Here is a 15056-nt window from a genome sequence, read left to right on the forward strand (position 1 = left end):
GCTTGCAATTAGAATGGATACCAGTGCGGGTTTATGGGGCTGTTCCGGCCATGAACACAATACTGATGCTCGGATAGCTTTCAATGACTCCTGTACACACTGCATACAAATGGCTTGGAGCCTGAGGAGGATTTTAAATAGCCCGCTCCTCGAGATTCAGATGGTGTCACTATTATCATATTATTGTCTACTGATACTATGGCAATTTTCCAGACACAACTCAAAGAGGTTTACCGGTTTGTGAGACGTCATATCAACTCTCCCACTTCAGATGGAGGCAATACACAGGTGGGAAGCAAGAAATAACGAAAAGAAGCGCGAAGTACAAAAAGGTTGGAAAATGTATGGAGTTGGTCCCTTGACCTTGCTTGATCTGATATCACATTATGTGGAATGCTGTGCGACAATGTAACTTTATTTGATAGACTTCGTTAGTACACGATGGCGCAGTCACTGGAGATGTCTCTTTCTCTGCTTCTATATTTAGCACCTAAACTTGGGATGCTGAATTGCATCAGCACTGCACCTTTAGAGACTAAAGCACCAGCATTGCAATCCTCTGGACCAAAAACAGGGCACATACTTGGGAATATACTTAGGAAACACAGAAAGAAACAGATTGCACAGAGGCACAGCACACATAATATATGTGGCGTTTTGATTGCCTTTGATTGCATGTGGTAGCACCTTAACACTAGACGTGTTGGTTTTGCTAATGCTTGTCTGCTCACTGTGTTTGAGATCTATATGTTTTACCATTTCCATCTCCAGTTTAGCACTGGGATAGTATGTTAAGGTCTGAATTTTGAAAGGAATGAAGAAGTGGTCTAACCAGTCTAATTCTTGTTGGTTAATTATATATTCTATGCAAATAACTTTTTTTCTATTACTTTAGGTTTCATTCAGTTCCACCCATCAATTTCCTGCCTTTGTCACTTGCCTTGAGCACACAATTCTCAGACAGTGTCCAGGTAGCTGGTGGCTTCTTGTCCCCTCAAGGAACCTTCAGCATGTGTGCCACTCAGTTCTTCACTCAGTTCTTCACTAGTGCTTTTTTTGATCCTCTTCCTATGCCGATTTCCTGTCTCTGCTTCTTTCTTTCTACTGTCCTTCAGCAGGGTTTTCCTCTCCCCTTGATGTCTCCGCCCCCATCACTCTCGCCAATGTAAATCTCAATGTTGGCTTCCTTAGGAAATGTCTGATGGCCTCCTCGACTCCACCTCCTTCTATGCGCCCACTATCTTGTGGGTGAATCTTACATTCCCCTTCTCCTCTTGTACAGGTTATCTCTGTCTCTTTCCCTGGATGCACAATATCCTGAGTCAAGGATTTCAAGTGAGTGTTTAACTGACAGTGATATAATCAATTAAAATATGCATAAACTCACCGTTTTGCAGTCAGATGAGCAGTAGATGTACTGCCTCAGTGATTTTAGATGTTGTGCTTGTAATCTGCAAAGTATATCAATCAATCGGCACGGAAAGACTCCTTGTGAGCGGACGGACTTCTTGGTAATTTTTGACCCTCATCTGTGCCAGCAACTCGCCGGACCCGCTGCGCAGGTCCCGCAGCGCACCGGACCCTGAGAGAGACATCAAAGTGGAGGGGTTGCTCTGACCTTCCACGAGCGTCACCTGATCGGGGCTGCGAGCAAGTCAGTAGGGACTCCACTGTCCAGGAGTCCCTGCGAGCTCAATCAGCAACACCTGGGCTGCTCTCCCTGATCGCCACGCCCCCCGCCTATGGAGGTAAAAGCGGACGTCTGGAGCCGTTTCTTGGGAATCTGATCGGCACGGAAAGACTCCTTGTGAGCGGACGGACTTCTTGGTAATTTTTGACCCTCATCTGTGCCAGCAACTCGCCGGACCCGCTGTGCGGGTCCCGCAGCGCACCTGACCCTGAGAGAGACATCAAAGTGGAGGGGTTGCTCTGACCTTCCATGAGCGTCACCTGATTGGGGCTGCGAGCAAGTCAGTAGGGACTCCACTGTCCAGGAGTCCCTGCGAGCCCAATCAGCAACACCTGGGCTGCTCTCCCAGATCGCCACGCCCACCCCGCCCATCACCTCCCTATTTAGGGAAAGCATCATCCCCGCTGCGCGAGAGCGTGTGGGAGTGCGCCGGGAGAAGCCCGGGACAAGGGCGGGACCGTCTGTGGCCGTCCGTGGTCGGGCGAGGTTGGGTTGGGCCACCCCCCCTGCTTCTTTGTATTTATTGTTGTGCCAATATTGTACAGCTATTGTTATAATTATGCCTTTACGTTCTGGTAAAGAACGCAATGTACAGTTGCAGACCACAAAGGGGGTAGTCTCTGGCCCTTTAGACGCTTTTATCACCAGGGCCACAGGTATCCTAGAAAAAGAGATAGCAATGGTCGAAAAAAGGCTCTCAATAGATCTGGTTAGCGGGAAACGCTCTTCATTGGGAAGGTTGGCCACAATACCTAGCCCTGATGTACGGGCCCCGAATACGAGCCACCATCTTGTCGAAATAGCGGTGGACGTGCACCGTGAGACAGAGGGGGAAGGCCTTCCTCCGACTATGATAGAGAGCGATTCTAACCAGACGACACACAAGGCAGTGGGGGCGAGGGCAGTGTGCTCCTGGCCAGTCAATCTCAGTCGGACTCATCCACAGATGAGGACTCTCTGAGAAAAGTACCACGAAAAAGGAAAAGATGTAAGGGCCATCAGAAGGGGGGTGCTTCCAAGATTAAAAAACCTAATGCCCCAGCACATCCCACTGTCCCAACTCCCGAAGTCATCTCCACCCTACATCCTGTCCTAGTTTTAAATTATCCCTGAGTCCTCCTCACATCCCATTCGGGCCCTCGGACCCATGCCCCACCTGTTACAGTAGTGATGACAGCTTGCTGGCCAAAATGGAAGCTTTGTTTAAAACTCTTTTACTTCCTGTACTCGAAAGAACACGTTTGATGACCGCGAAATTGGATGCACTCGAGTCCATTGTAAACACCAATACTGGCTTCTTAAAAAAGATAGCAAACTCCCAAATTGTTTTGGGTAATTTTAGTTCTTCCTCGAGTAACTCCAAAGGCCAGAAAAACGCAACCATAGGTAAAACTTAATCGTCAGTAATTGCTGGTTCAGTATCTACTAATCCTGATCTTAATAAAAACAAGGGCTCAGTGGCAGGGGGGAGGTCTGGGAATAATGATTGTACGCCTGCACCAGTCTCCTTGCTGCAGGTGCCAAAGAAGGCTCCCTCCAAATCTAACCACCACCACCAGCTGAATAGCCCTACACCTCCTGTGGCTACTCGGCCCCAGGATAGTGTAATGGATGCTCCAAGCACATCATCTCAGCCCAAATTAACCAATGGTGCAAAGGGGAGCAGATCCACCAATCCCCCTACTCCCTTTGCGAAAGCCAGCAAACGGGTACCCCCATGTACAGACCTACCTCTAGAAGCAACACCATATACGATAGTTTTAACAGGTGTTGCCCCTCTTAGGGAGGGCTCAAATGAATCACACGGGGACCTCTGAAACAAAGTTGTATTTTGGCTAAATAAAAATCGCCCTCTTCCCCCCTCTTCCTCAACTGAAATACTGTTTGTGAGAAGAGTTGAATGGGTGGGCCACTGTACCAAGGACATAGAAGGGGACTGCATCATTATATCCTTTAAGGATCCCTGGGTGGTAGATTTTCTGCGTAGGGAAGCAAGGTTTGGGAGGCTGGGGGATGTGCAGACCCTAGGCCTTGGGTATTTTTATCCCAGACGATCCCGTGAGTTCCCCTCTAGTCACACCTTCCCAAGAATACCTGTTAGAAGATATCATGCCGATAGAACACCTTATATCCCACAGCACCCATTATTGTTCAATCGCTACGAACCCCTCTCTGGCCTGGAGTGTATCGACTGACTTCACCGGGCAGCTGGCAACGGGAGGGCTCTGGGCAACCAAGTAGGTGGGGCTGACGGAGTTTGTACTGAGGTGTCTATTCAGGGTGGCTCCAGCATTGAGAGGAAGATGGTGGCGGCCTCTGTATACCCTCACCAGGAGGATATCATGGTGGCGGGTCCACAACTGAGTATAGCCGCAACCTTGGGAGTGGATCATAGTGGTACGCATAGTATTACAACACCCAGTCAGGTTGCGACACTTAAATTAGCATCATGGAATGTGGCAGGGATGAAGGGTCGTATGGACTTAGAGGACTGGTTGGATTTTATTGATACTTTTGATATTTTATTGTTTCAGGAAAGTTGGGCCCCTGATCCTATCCATAGGGCCGGGTTCCTAAACTTCTTTAAACCGGCAATAAGAGGCAATAAGGGTTAGTGATCTGGGTTAACCAGTCCATTGGCTACCGACCAATGGAAATCTTTGTGGATAACCCGGACCTCTTGGGAATTAGACTAAGCAATGAAAACTGCCAGGACATTGTAGTCATTAACATCTATTCACGTGGCCAACCGGGTGGGCGCTGCCCTAGTATCCTAGATGTGTTAGACTCCTACCTTGAAGGGGTAGGGAGAGACAAGTTACTCGTCCTAGCAGGGGACCTCAACTGTACCTTCGAGCCGCTTTATGCTGCGGGGGAGGACCTGGGGTTTGCGGAGGATACTGTCTGGAACATCCCGATTCTGTCTCTGGATAATATCAAAAGAGGCTCTGAGGCAGCCTTGCACTGGATGGGGCTGTGTCTAGATTGGGGGGTAAGGGCAACCAACGGTCGTACAGCCTCTGACAAAGTTGGCAAACCCACTTTTGACAATGGGGTGAGAAAAAGTCGAATAGACTACATCCTGCTAAAAATGAAATATTGGTCACTATTGATTGACATGGAAGTAGTGCCCCGCCCTGAAAGCGACCACAACCCATTGTCACTAAGTTTGAGACTCCCAGGTGGATTCGGTAGGCCCGCTTCTGCTGTTCATGTAACAGGGGATGCTATCTTAACAAACGACAGAAGAAGGCTTAGATGGTCCAGGGTTGTGGAGAACCTGACCCTTCTTGATAACATAATGAAGGCAGCCTCGTCGACTTTGAGTGACATTTTGTCCCTTGCCCACACCAGGGTTGTTGGTGATCAGATCTGTAACCTTCACGAACGGTGTTTTGCTCATCTTAAGGTCCTTTTGACGATTCCACCTTCGCAAGGCACCGTAAAGGTACATGGTCCTCGGGAAAAATGGTACAATAAAAATTGCAGGGAGGCACATAGTCGTTTAGTCAAAGCAGTGAAATCAAGGATTTCCAGTGATATAAAGGAGGCACGCTTAATGTATAAAAGAACCCAGTGGGAAGCGAAAAGAGAGTGGGACGATCTACATTGGTCTGACCTACTGGATGCCTGCACTTCTGCCAACCAGATTAAGTTTTGGGAAATTGTTAAGTGGGGCAGAAATCCCTACTCTCAAACCCCAGTTAACCCTGTGTCCGCAGAAGCATGGGTTGATTTCTATTCTGGTCAGTTTATGGACCCTAACTTAGAAATCGGCACAGTTCAAACTAGGCAGGTAATCACCCTCATTTCTAACCCTGAGTTAAACTTCACGCCACTGGAAACTGAGTCTGCGCTCCGCCTGGTCCTAAGGGGGAAGGCGCCAGGGATGGACTGCATCCCAGCCGATTTATTTAAGGTCAATCCCCAACTCTGGGTTCCCTACATAACCACAATAGCGAATGCCATTGCTATGGTAGGCAAGGATCCCTGTGTCCTGGAAGGGGGTGGAGATTCTCCCAATTTTTAAAAAAGGGGACAGTTCAGATCCGGGAAACTACCGCCCAATAAGTTTAATTGAAGGTTATTGCAAGGATGGTCCTTGCCAGAGTCCAGGGGTGGATGGAGTTGGAGGGCATCTTGTCCCCCCTACAGGCCGGTTTCAGATCAGGTTCCAGCACCATCGACCAGGTCTTCAGATTTTGTCTGATTTACTGGAAGGTGGTGCTGTTGGGCGGCGGAGCGATCTATGCCGCATTTATCGATCTGAAATCGGCCTTTGACCTTGTGCCAAGGGTCAAACTCTGGACCGTTATTTGAGATCTGGGACTGCCATTAGAATTACTGGACCTGATTGTTAGATTACATGAGGGCAATTTTGCTAGGGTGAGGTGGGGAGGCCAAGGGCAGGTGACGGATTGCTTCCCCGTAACTCGTGGCGTCCGTCAGGGTTGTGTTCTGGCACCCACACTCTTTTTACTGTTCATTGACCAGGTGGTCAAGTTTTTCGCAAATACCCCTACTGATGCACCATCTTTGGGCGGGACCAAGTTCCCCATGCTCATCTTTTCTGATGACACTTTACTCCTCTCAAAGACTCGTAGCAGCTTGCAAACTTCACTGACCAGCTTTGAGGAGTTTTGTACCGTCAATGACCTAAAAATCAATGTAAGCAAAACTAAATTCATGGTCCTAACCAAAAGTCGTCCCATTAAGAGCTCAGTGAGCATGAACGGAGTGGGCCTGGAACAAGTTGAGGTTATGACCTATCTAGGAGTAACCTTAGACTACCGTCTCCGCTGGAAACCAAAGGTTGACACACTACACCTAAAATTTGCTCGCCTCACGGGTTGTCTTCTACAGGAGCAAAAAAAGGTCCCTAACTAAACGTGTCAAACCCGCACTTAAGATCTATGCCACTAAGGTAAGCTCCGCAATATTGTACGGGGCAGACCTTTGGGGACATATGGACCTATCAACCCTGGTTAAAGTTCAGAATAAATTTATGCGGAAACTAGTAGGACTTCCACAATCGGCTCCAACCAAACCACTGTGTCTGGATATGGGCTGTAACCCAATTAATGAAATGGCTAGATACAGACTAGTAGCTATGTGGAGACGTATCTGGACCTCCCCAGACCTAAGCTTCTTTGCTAGGGAACTTGAGGAAGTAAGATCTACTTGGGGGTCTAGCAGTATACCCTGGTTGCGTGAAGTGAAATTGATCCTGGATGACATGGGCCTTAATCAGCTGTGGGTTTCTCCGGGGTCTACCAACTTTCCCTCAAAACAGGAATATAAAGCACTCTATTGGGCCTCTGTTTGCAAAGGGCTAGTTATTGCTTCAGATTCTGTTAACTTAACAGGAAGGTTCTTGTGTCACAAACTGGACCCTCTCCTAGAGAATTATTGGGACGTCATAACTAAGCCATTAGACAAAAAGCTTTACCACCAGTTCTGAGTAGGTACTCTGCCCTTAAGATCCTTTACCAGGAACTGGTCCAACCGAGTGAGTGATTCCTGTCCTTGGTGCCCTGGACATAAGGAGAGTGTGGGTCATCTCCTATTTGTATGTCCGGTTTATTATGCCCCAAGAAGCAAATGGATAGGGCCCATATGTCGCCATCTTGAAGTCAGAGGGAGTGCAGAGGCTATATGGGCACTTCGTACCAATACCTCCGAGGTGGTAGTTGTGGGCGTAGCCAAATTCCTGGGGTGGACATGGGTGATTAGAGCAAGATATCTGCAGGCACTTTGATTCTGTCTCCGTTTTTAACTTCTAAACAGGTTTTTTCTTTCTTTTACTTGTATTAGGTCTTTATTATACTTTTTAATTCTAATATTAGTGTTGAAATGTTCTTCGAAACTATGAAATTGTAAATTGTAACTGATGGTTTTAAATCAAATTTTAACTATATCATGTATGCTCAATTTCTATTGCTTTTAATTGTCTTTTATGATGTAAAAATCGAAATAAAGACTTTAAAACCGGAAAACCTGAAACCTGATATCAATCAATCAGGGGTTTGTTAAGTGCAGCTACTCACCCAGAAGGGTCTCAAGGCGTTGGAGGGGGAAAGGGGCGTGCAGCTCCTTGGCACTCACAGTGTTTCGTTGAAGGCCAAGTAGGTCCTGAGGGCTTCCAGGGCCAACCTGGGATCATGTTTACACAAGGTAATTTGTCGAAGACAGAGCTCTTGAGGTCCTTCAGGAACTTGGAGAGAGTTGGTGTCTGCCGTAGCTGGAGATGGAGGGTGTTCCAAGCTTTGGCCGCGAGGAAGGAGAAGGGGCGGCCTCCTGTTCTGGTCTTCTTGGTGCGCGGTACGGTCACTAGGGAAAGCTGGGCTGAGTGGAGGAATCTTTGGGGTGCGTGGAACGAGAGGCCGTGGTTCATGTTGGCAGTGCTGGTGTTGTGGGGGGCTTTGTGGGCCTATGATGAGGACTTCGGTTTTGTCTGTGTTCAGTTTTAGGCAGCTGTTCTTCATCCACCTGGCAACAGCTTCCATTCCTTTTTTAAAGTTATTTTTCAAGATGTTGGGTTCGCTGGAAAGGGAGAGGATGAGTTGAGTGTTGTCTGAGTACGATACGATGTTGAGTCCATGTGATCTAATGATGGATGCAAGTGGGGCCATGTAGATGCTGAACAGAGTGGGGCTAATGGAGGATCTTTGGGGGGCTCTGCAGGTGGTTGGTGTGGGTTCTGAGAGGAAAGGAGGGAGTCTGACTCATTGCGTTTTGCCGGAGGGGAATGAACATATCCAGTTGAACGCTTTGTCCCAGATTCCTGTAGCGTGGAGTCTCTGGGTTAGGGTTTGGTGTGAGACTGTGTCAAAGGCCGCAGAGAGGTCCAGGAGGATGAGGGCCACAGTTTCTCCTTTGTCAAGGAGGGAGCGAATGTCGTCTGTTGCGACCATGAGGGCGGTTTCTGTGCTGCGGTTTTTAATAAACCCTAATTAGGATGAGTCGAGGATGTTGTTCTCGTCAATGAAGGAGGCGAGTTGGCTGGCAAGGAAGGAAGGAGATCGGTCTGAAGTTCTTGTGGTCGGTGGGGTCCGCCGAGGGTTTTTTCAAGAGAGGGTTGATCTCGGAGTTTTTCCAGTCAATGGGGAAGGAGGCTGTTTCAAAGGAGCGGTTGATGATTCTTTGAAGCTCAGAGACGATGATGTCTACGGCTCTGTGGTAGATGTGGTGGGGGCAGGGGTCCGTGGGGGCCCCAGAGTGGGTAGTCTTCATAGTGTTTAGGGTGTCTTCGATGCAGAAGGCATTCCAGCTGTTAAGTGTAGGCTGTGTAGTGCAGGAAGCAGTGAGCGTGGGTTCATCATGAAGGTTATTGTCATCGAAATTGACATAGATGGTCTTGATTTTGTGATGGAAGAAGGCATTGAGTTTGTCGCTGAGGTCCTGGGCGGGTGGGATGTAGGTGGACTCGCTGTTGGGTTGGGCGAACTCTGATGATGGCAAAGAGTTCTTTGCTGTTGTGTGAGTGGGTGGAGATTCTGTCCTGGAGCTCTTTCTTCCTTGTGTGTCTGATGGCTTTGTGATGGGCAATGGTGGCTGTTTTGTATTTGTGGAGGTCTGCTGGGGTTTTGTAGTTCCTCTGTCATTTTTCGAGGCGTCTGCAGGTTCGTCTGGATTCCTGGAGTTTGGTAGAGAACCAGCTGGACGTTTTTGCTCAAGGTTTGGAGGATTCCTTGAGGGGCCGATGGTGTTGGCGCAGTCAGTGATCCATTTGTGTAGGGCACGGGCGGGGGTGGTGTGGTCATCGTCTGAGGTGGTGGGAGCGGAGTCGCTAAGGCTGGCAGCGAGCTGGTCATCGGAGACCTTGTTCCAATTCCTGCATTGGCACTGGGTTGGCATCTGCGGGAGATGTTTGCTGCATAGGTGAAGTGGGTGCAGTGGTGGTCCATCCATGGGAGTTCGGAGGTGTGGCTGAAGGTCGGATCGAGGGTGTGTCCTGCTGAGTGTGTTGGTCTTGGTACGATCTAATTGAGTCTGATGATGTGGAGGTTTTCCATGAGGGATATGGAGTTGGGGTCTTGGCGACGGTCGAGGTGAAAGCTGAGGTTTCCCAGCAAAGTGTAGTTAGTGGAGGTGATGGCATGTGGGATGATGATGTCGGTGAAGGAGTCGGAGAAAGGTGTGCAAGGTCCAGGAGGTCTATAGATGAGGATGCCTCAGAGGGTGGTGGTCGAGTTGACATGTATCTTGAAGTGGATGTGTTCCATTAGGTCTGTGGGCCCGTCGGTGTCGTTGTTCAGGCGGTGGTTGACCTTGTGAGCGATGATGACTCTGTAGCGATTCGTGCACTCCTTCCGGTAATTTTGTATCCTGGTGATGACGATCTCAAAGTTTGGTCCCGAGGTGGTGTTTGTCCAGGTTTTGGTAAGAAAAGCGACATCAGAAGTGGTGCTGTCGAGGAGGTCCCAGATTTCCATGGCATATCTGTGGAGGGAGAGGACATTGAGGAGGATGCATTGCAGGGTTGGGGCTGCAGTGGAATTGTAGCTGGCTCTCGGCGAGGGTGAGGGAGTAGTGGCAGTATCGGCAGGTGAAGGGACCGTGGATGTTGAGAGTTGAGGAGAGCTTGCAGTTGTTGTTCTTGCCGACGTGGAGTGCTTGGAGAGCTGCGGAGCTGTATCATTGGCAGGTCAGAGGACCAGGGTTCCTGGCACTGGTCGCGGTAGGGTCACGGAGGGACGCAGACGGCCTTGCCTTTGGCATGCCGGCGGCATACCTGCTTTGTGCGGCCGCAAACATGCAAACCGTAGCAATTGGTTGAGCATGTTTTGGGAGCTTTGTCAGTATACAGGAGATGGAATCTTGGAGCCTGAGCTGCCATCTAGTGGTCTTGTCACAATGTCGGAAATAAATCGGTAATGACATACCTTTGGCAGACAGTGGTAGCCTTTCAATCCGTGGCAGCGGCTTATTTTCTCAGTTCGACTTAATAAGGGTAGCATTATCCTCCTGCTCGGTTTTACTAGAGCGGTGTACCTGGTCCCGGTATTACAGCTTTCTTTTGGAGGACTCAAGGGCAGCAGTCTTGTTGTGAGGTACCCTGGCGGTCGGCCAGGTAGCCTGTTCATAATTATATACAAATCATGGTTGCTGCTTAATTATCGCACCGGCTGTTGGCAAAGCCAGTAGTCAGGAAGAAGGGGTATGATGCCTAGGTTGTATGCCTTGATGTGAGGACAGGACAAAGCTACGAAATGTGCAGCGCAGTATGCTAAGCACAGTGCGACTTATGCCTGGTTACAGTGGTGAAAACCTTTGACGCCCCCAGACCAAGCTAATGCTACTTAAAACGGTAACATGGCAAAGTGGTGTACGTAATTGATATATGTATCGGTATTATTGACAATACAATTTCTGGGTCACCTGTGTGCTTGCTGATTCATGTCACACTTGTGTGTTTACTTCACAACATTTGGCATCCCCCTTCCCCCCCCAACCCTTTTTATTCCCTACTGAGTCAGCCGTACCAAATGTCAGCCAAGAAATTGCCAGGCCATAGTATGCCTATTAGTTTCAGGTCATTTTCTCAGAGGACATACAGCACGCAAAGGACTCACTATAATAGAGTAGATCTAAGAAGGAAGGTCGTGACCATGCCTAAATCCCATCTCTTATGCTGCTGATGCTCTTATACAGGCATGAGGGTTGGACTGATTTGCATATGACCATGTCTGAACTGGGGGCGGCAGAGTGGGTTAATGAACGGTAACGGATTAAACCCAGATCTGTTGAAATTAATGTTGCATCACGATTTATGATTTATGACGGTAAATTATGAATTGCTTGGCAAAGTCATATGTGGTGCAGCTGGCAGCGGGAGGGTCACCTGTTACATGCAACCTATTAAGGGAATCATGCCCTTTCTGCTCAAGATGACTGAAACGGTCTAACTGGACCTGGGTTACTGCTCTCTGTTGAAGACTTCAGAGCAGCTCTATGGGCGTGGTGTTCACTGGGCGTAAGTTTGGTATCCTAGCAATAGTATATATAGGCTGTGGTTGCCCCTTAGTTATATTACGCAAGGGTCAGCCATTGTCAAAGCCAACAGTCAGGCCTAAGGGGTTTGATACTGATAATATGTATCTCTCATTGAGTTGTTGTTGGGGGGAAAAGCTTTTATCTCACAAGTTCATCTCATTTAGAATTACTATCAATGGCATCAACCGAACTGATAGTTACAACAATCGTGGGAACCCCTCCACGCTAATGACCTCTTTCCTGGGGTCCTGATATTCCTACACACCCTGGCCCCTGTTGTCATACCTTCAAAGGTGTCCCGGCTCCCAGTTGTGGCATCACATAGCCAGTGGGGGCCGGTTTCTAAAGCCCTGGGCTCCATGTGCTGGTAGTGCGCTTTGGTATCGACAGTAAGTAATTATGAAGGGGCTATGGCATTCACTGTAGCTGAGGTTCCGTGACAATTGTAAGTGGTGTTTTCGACTCGCACGAATATGGTCGAGTCTGGTATCTATGAACCGCAAATGACGAGTTTAGTAAGTGTGCGCAGTTTCGCTGTGCTAACTTTAACCGTTCGTTTGTTATGTGGGTTTTTCATCTGTACCCACGGGTTCCATCTTAGATACGGCATCCATTTTGTCTCTTGCCCTCAAGTAGCCAGCGAACGGACGTTGTCCGCTTCGCGACCCTGGGACTCCCAAGATATTTGCGGAAGACACATGTTCTTTGTAAGTGTCTTTATGACGAGGGGGATGCTACTGTAAAGCAGATGGTGCCGCTCGAGGCTCATCTTGCCGCACGGACTTATTGTCTCAGCCGTGCATCTCATTAGGCACGTCCCTTTGATGCCTGTATCTCGTGTTTCCCGATACCTCCCCTTTTACACCCTTTCCGATCTCCCCACTGTCTCCGTCTTCCTTTGCACCTGTCCTTGTTCCTATTTTCGATCTGTTTTACTGCTGATTGGAATTCGCTAATGGTGGGAAGATGGGTTTTTACAGTTGGGAACCGCCAAATGTTTCCGCACTTATGTTCCGGACCTCATGTGTATCAAAGTGACCAAAGCGACCCCTCTGGGGGATAATGATGGGAACCGGGTTGTAAACTTTTGTGTGCCATGTTGTCTTATGGGTAAAAACTGTATAAAAGGAGCGATCCAAAGAACCAATTTGAAGCAGTCTCCCCGAACTACACTCGATGTACTTCCTGTGATTTCTGTGTTCCCTGCAGCAAATAAACCTTGAATCTTTGACGCCGAAGGAAGTGTCCCGTGTCTCTGTCATTTGTACGCCGGAGCAGGTTACCCACGAAGGTTTCAGGTGTTGTGCCCTGGCACCGCTGGGTCTTAAAGAACCCAGTCCTTCAGTTGGCGCCCAACGTGGGGCTGCATCAGTGGTACCGGTCCAAGCCCGACGATCGTGAGGAACTTCGTGTGAAATCTCCGAGGGAAGGTGCACTCCGCTTCATCGATCCTGTTGGCGAAATAAGTGGCCCAAAGACTTTTCCCGCGAAGATTCCCGCCTCCTGACGGCTGCGACGGACTGCTGCCCTGACTGTAGACCTGTTTTGGCGCCTGGCGTAGACCTTGGTATAGCGAGACGATTGACGGGCCTTCCTGGTGACGCCATCGATTTTTGAGTTAAGTATTTGTGGGTCGCTCCCAGAGTTCTTGGTTGTTGACACTTTAGCGAGTGTTTTTGTTGTTAACGCTGTGTGAGTGTTTTTGTCGGTGACACTTTGCTAGCGTACTTTGTTGTGTTGTTTGACGACTGCAGCCGCCAAAAACCGAGGGTTTTGTTCTTTGCTGGGACTTGGTAAATCCCGTAACCCTTGAAGTTTGTGAAACTCGGCTAGTGTGCAAGATGCCTGGTCGCAGTACTTTGTTTAGTTGTTTCAGGCCTTGTGGTACGGATTCCCGACTGGAGGACTCGTGTCCGATACCTCCGGTTGGAACTCCCACGTATGAGCTCTATAGTAAACATGGGCTAGGCCCAATTACCTTTAACGATTATTGGATTAAATACACGAAGAAGGACGGCGACCTTCGCTGGCCACCTCATGGTAGCTTCGAGGCCCCGATCCTAGATAATCTAGAGATTAAATTGTTCGAAAGAAAGTCAAGGCCGGCCATGTTTGATGCCTTTCGATTGTGGCGCAAAGAAGCCCGACAGAAAGAAATCAGACAGAATAAACGTAATCAGCGAGATAATGTCGCTACCATAGTGAAGAAAGCAGAGCAATTTCAGCGAGATAAGGAGGTTAAGGATAAGGAAGTGTTTGATAGACTACAGCGTATGACTGTAGATAAATGTTATCCTGCTTTGCCTACGGAGTCAGAAAAGAAGGAAGAGCCAGTTGAGGATCCTTTAATGTCTTATCTTATGAAGTCGCCACCTCCGTACGTACAGGGTACCACAGCCCCTGTGATTCCCCCTGTACCTGTTCCTGCACCTATTCTTCCTCCGCCTGTTCCTCAACCTGCACCTGCCCTTCCGACTGTTCCTGCTCCTTTGCCTGTTGCTATCCCTACTGCTCCTCCGCTTCCACATACTCCTGCTCCCGCTACTGCTCCTGCTACTGCTCCTGTTTTGTTAACTCCTGCTGTTGCCACTGTTTCTACTCCTTCTCTTGTTAGTCCTGTATCGTATGCTTCCCCCTCTACTCGTTCTCGTACTACTCCTCTAGCGGCTAGCTTCTTTCATTCGCTCGGACCTGTTCATGGGTCCGCTGGTTCCGATGGTCCTCAGAGACGTAGTCAGCTTCCTGGAAACAGAGAACGCGTTGCGCTATATAATATGGCGATGGGTTGGATGGTCAATCCCCTTAGAAGTCCACCCCGTGTCGTACTCGATACATTTTGTCAGTTTAATATACCAACCCAGAGATATGTGTTCAACGAAATGTGTAAGTTCCTTCATGATCAGATAGCGGCCGATGCGCCTGACGAGGTGCTCACCGCTCTGTCTGATCTTCAGCTTCAGTTCGCAAATGGACTGATAGTGGATACCAACGTTTGACGTGCTGTTGAGCGGTTGCTATCTTTTCGTCCCGCTCCGATACCTCATGCATTGTTCGTTGAAGATATTGAAAAACAGCCAGATGAGTCTGGCCAATTTCCCATGCGAGAAGTTCCACCGGTCTGGATACCACCTAATCCTAATGCTCAACCTCCGACGACAGTGGGGCATTTTCAGAGAGTATGGATACATCTCCCATGGAAAAGATCAGAAGTGTTGCAGGTGAAGCAATCTTTGCCTGACCCTCGCAAAAATCCAACAGGGTATTACAAAGAATTATCGCAGCTCGTAGATGCTACGGTAATGAATCTTTCCGATATCGATATGTTGTTCGGCAATGTCGTACCACAACCGGTATGGGCTAAGATTCGGCA

This window comes from Lissotriton vulgaris, chromosome 1_2, assembly GCF_964263255.1.
Source record: "Lissotriton vulgaris chromosome 1_2, aLisVul1.2, whole genome shotgun sequence".
Classification (NCBI taxonomy): Eukaryota; Metazoa; Chordata; class Amphibia; order Caudata; family Salamandridae; genus Lissotriton; species Lissotriton vulgaris.